Here is a 5,323-nt window from a genome sequence, read left to right as displayed (position 1 = left end):
GGCTACTACTGAAATACACGTGCTATATCATACACTATGATATAAATAGGGAGGTCCTATTAACATGTTTAGTTTTAAAGGACACCTTCCTGCCTTTAGTCTCATTCATGAGCAGTATTAGTTTTCTTCTAACATCCAGAAGTCTGCACGATGTGTTTCACAGTTTGTAACAAACCTTTTACAGTTAAACATAACATGACCGAAAAAGCAAAAAAAAAAAAAAAAAAAAAAAAAGAGAGAGAGAGAAATCACACAAATTATATGTTAAGCTCATTTATTTTTAGTTAAGTAAACTCTAAAAATTCTAACATAGCTGGTGCTTAGAATACAGTTAAATAACTATTAAAAACAGATGATATAATATTTCTGTCCAGGTTGCAGTCTTCATCTTGAACATGCTGTTGCAAACTCTGCTCCTCTCGGTGGAAATGCGCCTTCTCTTTCCTCTTTGTATAAAAACATTTTAAAAGTCAGTTTAATCTCAAAATTCACTGTTAAATCCGAAACACACCAGATAAAGAAAAGCGAATAGTTCAGTCTAACACATGTGCCAGTGAACCATTAAACGTCTGTAAAACTCTGCAGTTATGAAACATAACTTTAATTTGAGCCAAACCGATTTGCTCAGTTGTAAATAAAACAGCGAAGTAAACGTGACCCGACAGACAAAACCTGAGTGAATTAAGTCCAGCGTTTAACCACTGAGAGCTAAAACTCAGGTGAGGTTTCAAAGCTGTGTGCGGTGATTGGACATCAGCTGCCGATAAAGTGGCTTCGCCTATAAAGTCCTCTGTAAGGAAACAAGCTCCAGCAGCTCTGCGCTCGGGAAAAATACTATATTTACTTATGTTGTGCAGAAAAATGCGCTGACATTGCGTTATATCAAGCACCGGCTGCCCAGTTAAACTGTGACTATCACCAGGTAACGTGGGCGTGTTTCTTGAATTAGCAGCAGGTGTTAAACAGCTGACAGGTGAGGAGGAGGATGCATGCAGGTAAACTGAGGGCCTGCTGAGCTGATCGCTGGTGTCCTGAGAAACATGTCAGCTCGTTCTTTATGTTACAGAAGCACAGAGACACAAGACCAGGCGGAAAGAGACGATCGTTCGGTGAAAATGCGAATCTGCGAATGCAACATGTGGAACACGGAGAGTGGGATATGTAAACAAACCGGTTGACGTAACCCCCTCGGTGCACTCTGCATGCTGACTGTTAGCAGAGCTACTGAAATCTCTGAAAACATCTGAGCACTTTTGCAAACATGTTCTATGTTGATAACCTGACCAGACATGTGAAGATTACAGCGCGACATTCGCGTGTAGTTGGTGACAGAAAAACGGGGTATTTTAAAACTACACCACCACCATTGCTGCCTGTGATTTGAAACGCATTCTGGGATACCTGGCTGCCTCAAGTCTACAGAAGCAATCGATTATCTAGGATCGACCTGTTTTGACTTACATTGCACGGCAACCAATCAAATGTTAGAGAAGCTGCATGGGCAGCGTTAACCCCGCCCCGTGAGTTTGATGGGTGAGTCTGACAGATAAAATTAATTCATGATGAGAGCCAGGCGCCAGGACTGCCAAAATGAAATAAATAAATATATCATGAAATAATTAATTAAATGTGTCAATAATTAATTAAAATGTGAAATACATAAATAATTAATTAAATGTGTCAATAATTAATTAATTAAATGTGTCAATAATTAATTAAAATATGAAATACATAAATAATTAATTAAATGTGTCAATAATTAATTAATTACATGTGTCATAACTATTTATTTAATTAATTAATTCCCATTTTAATTAATTATTGCCACATTTAATTAATTATTTAATGGTGTATTTAAGTAATTCATTATGGCAGTCCTGGCGTTCCATACATCACTAGCTGGAGGCCGCTTTGGATAAGATCGATGACTTGGAGAACAGGAGCCGACGGTGTAACATACGTGTTATTGGGCTACCCGAAGGCAGTGAAGATACCAACCCTGTGTCTTTTTTCAAAACGTGGTTACCGGAGTTGGTGGCTGTGAGTTTTAAGAGCGGCACTGTTAAAATTGATCGCTGCCACCGGGTGTTTGCACGCCTCCCTTCCAATGCCCAGCGGCCCTGCGCAGTCATCATAAAGCTCCACAACTTCCAGGATAAAGCACGGATCATGCTAGCGGCCAGGAGGAAGCAGTCCTTATTTCATAACGGCATTCCTATTATGATATTCGAGGACTTCTCCGCCGCTGTTCTGAAGAAACGCCAGGGGTTCTACCACATCAAACAACGCCTCAGGGAGATGGGTATCCCCTTCGCCATGATGTACCCGGCTGTCCTTAGGATCAAGATCGATGGCCAGGAGAAATCTTTCAGAACCCCAGAAGCAGTCTCAGCTTACCTGGATAACGTGCCTCAAGGGGCGGAACCGCGCTCATCCTCAGTGGCTCCAGCGGACTGTTGGTCTGTGCTCCTGTCCCATACGTGAGGCACTCGCCAATCCCTCGTCTCCTCCTTTCTTTTTACTTTTTTTCTGTTTATTATTATTGTTATTTTTTTCTGTTTGTTTTCTTCTTTTTTTTTCTTTCCGGGTCTGCGCGGGGATAATAACCTTATACATATAGACTATTTTATTTAGCCATTTATAATCCGAATCCTTGTTTTAGCTGCGGGCGGGCAGCTAGTTCGCGTTACTGATTAAGAAAAGACTCGTACTCTGGTCCGGCATCTTTCTATGTCCAAGTTGGAAAGTTTGCTTGCGCCCCCTGCTGGGCGTTGGAGACCTTTGTCTGACCTCCATACTCACTGGTTTCTTGACGGTTCTGTTTCTTGTAAATAGTTTTTTGTTAATTGTTAGCAAAGCAGGACGTTTGTTTTTCTATGTGTATTTTACTTGCCACTGGTGTTGTAGAGCAGTGTTTGGGAGCCCTACATATCAGCTGTGCTTTGGTCACCTGAGCGTGGTTCCATGCTTATTTCAAATATTGTATGATAAGTGATAATTCAGTGTTAAATGTCTGTTCCTGGAATGTAGGAGGTATACATAACCCTATTAAACGGAAAGAAATATTGAGTTTTCTTAAGAGGGAGAATGTCCATGTTGCCTTGTTGCAAGAAACTCACCTGTCTCCTCAGGAGCATCTAAAACTGAAACGCGATTGGGTCGGTCAAGTTTTTAGTTCCTCCTTTACGAGTAAGAGCCGCGGTGCAGCCATTTTAATACATAAACGCCTACCGCTGACAGTTGACCAAACAATTTGTGATAATTCTGGTAGATATGTTTCCTTAAGACAGCAGCGCTGTGCCACTCGTCGCTGGATTGTTGAGCTATCAGCGTCAGTCACTCTACCGTTTGTGAGTTAAACTCTGTAAAGTTATTTCCGTCTGTTCGCCGTTAACTCTAGTTTCTGTGTACAGATCTACCCCGGACCTTTCCCTGCCTGCCTGTTATCGTGTGGACGAGTGAGTGGATTTGTGTTGCCCCGTTGTGGAGAGAGAAGAGAGAGCCATTGGAGTGTGTCTGATTCCCGTCCTTCCCTTCACATGCCCCGGAGCCCTGGACCCCCCTCCCCTCCCTCCAGCACGTTGTAAATAGTATCACCTGATGTCGTTTGTACTAATAAACTGTCAACTCTGCTAGGATTCCCGGTCTGCGCCTGAGTCCATTAACTAAAACGTGACACACTGGCTTGTGGCCCCTTGTGCCAGCATTAGTGCTTTCCTCCTTTCTGCTGCTCACAATTCACCGACCACACTTTGACTATTACCATTAAAACAAGAGTCAGAAAATTTAGCAACAGAGCTACGATACTTTAAATGTTAAAGTTTCATGATTCACGCGTGGATGTTGCATAAGAAAAGCATGATGTATAAAGTATAAGTGTTTCTGACCAGTTGTTCATGTTCCTTCATTTTTCCCTGAAATCTATCAAATACTGTCCAACAGGCTGATGGCACAGCAGTGCAGAGGCTGCAGAACCTGCGTCTGAAGCCTCTGGTTTAAAATAGTTCAAATAAATAATCCTGCTATAGTTGTCAGTATTTCCACTGCTGCACAGGAAATAACTTTATTATAAAATAAATCATAAGCAAAAAACTTTATTTTTCAAACACAAGCTTTACACAACTTGTACATTCACACAAGCACGTTTTCCATGTTTCTAAGTGCTTCCTGTCTAACATTCACACTCTAATGGATGCATCGGAGAGCAACATGGGGTTAGTATCTTGCCCAAGGACATCATGCAGACTGGCATTAAACCACCAACCTTCTGGTTAGCAGGTGACCTGCTCGACCACCTGAGTTACAGCCACCTCATCAAAGTGACCAATCACATTAGAATCCTGTCCTGCTTTGGGCTCCGCCTCCAAACCATCCAAAGCGGGTTTATTTGCACCATGTATGCAGGTAAACTCAAACATCCATTCAGCTGCTTCAGAAGGAAAATGTCAGCTTGTGGTTTCAATCACAGGAAACTCACAGGTTAGAGTCCAGCCAGAGGGCTGCTGTTGTTTATCTGTAAAGTCTTTACATTTACAGAAATAAATAATTATGTGGACACATCTGGATCATCAGCAAACATGAAACCAGGCGACCACCAGGACCAAGCTGACTGCTGACACAGAGTTCATACTCTAACTGCTAGCTGCTCTGCTAGCTAAGTGAACTGATGTCAAAGGTCAGAGTAAAGAAATGACGTGATGCTGCTGGGAGTGACACCACAGACTAGCAGCATTTAGTTACTCAGCATATAATGCAGTTAATCCGAAATCTCTTTTTCTCTCTGACACAAAGTGACAGCAGACTGAGTCAAAGACAGAAACCTTATTTAAACAGCAAATATTCACCGGCTTCACTTCCTGATCCAGGATTCAAAGAGGACGTTGCACTTACTCAGCTTCTTCCCATGAACGTCTTCACTCTGCAGCTCTGCTGTCTGGACCAGGTCTGTGTAGAAACAGAGACAATCTTCTGCTTCATCAGTCCTCTGTGTCTGCAGGCTGAAGTCACATTAAACACTTCACACCAGCAAAGAGTCTGAAGCTCACAGGTCAAAGGTCAGCTGCTGCACCTTGTGTAATATTGTTTGATCAATAATTAACCTGCAGCAGGTTTCTGCTCCAACTCCAACACACTGAACAACCCTGAGAACAAATCAGATGATGTGGGTGTGTCTGCAAGCTTCAATAGTATTAAACACCTCACACCAGCAATGAGTCTGAAGCTCGCAGGTTAAAGGTCAAAGGTCAGCTGCCACACTGTATATAACATTTCAACACGTATACAACCTGACTGTGGGCGTGTGTGCAGCCATAAACAGTTTAAA

At 42.2% G+C, this 5,323-nt stretch overlaps 1 protein-coding gene across 1 annotated transcript in view; it reads right to left on the bottom strand.

The window, feature by feature from the left end:
- Positions 1 to 5,067, bottom strand: part of LOC102077585 (protein NLRC3) — a 135,273-nt gene extending 130,206 nt beyond the window's left edge. Inside the window, exon 1 of the mRNA XM_019355156.2 lies at positions 4,891 to 5,067. The gene's annotated coding sequence lies outside the window, so the exon portion shown is untranslated. The remainder of the gene's footprint in view (positions 1 to 4,890) is intronic.
- Positions 5,068 to 5,323: the final 256 nt, after the last annotated feature.

Source organism: Oreochromis niloticus, unplaced genomic scaffold (genome assembly GCF_001858045.2).
Source record: "Oreochromis niloticus isolate F11D_XX unplaced genomic scaffold, O_niloticus_UMD_NMBU tig00007364_pilon, whole genome shotgun sequence".
Taxonomy (NCBI): Eukaryota; Metazoa; Chordata; class Actinopteri; order Cichliformes; family Cichlidae; genus Oreochromis; species Oreochromis niloticus.
Note: the sequence above shows the minus strand (reverse complement) of the source record. Positions and strands in the feature narration are given on the sequence as shown.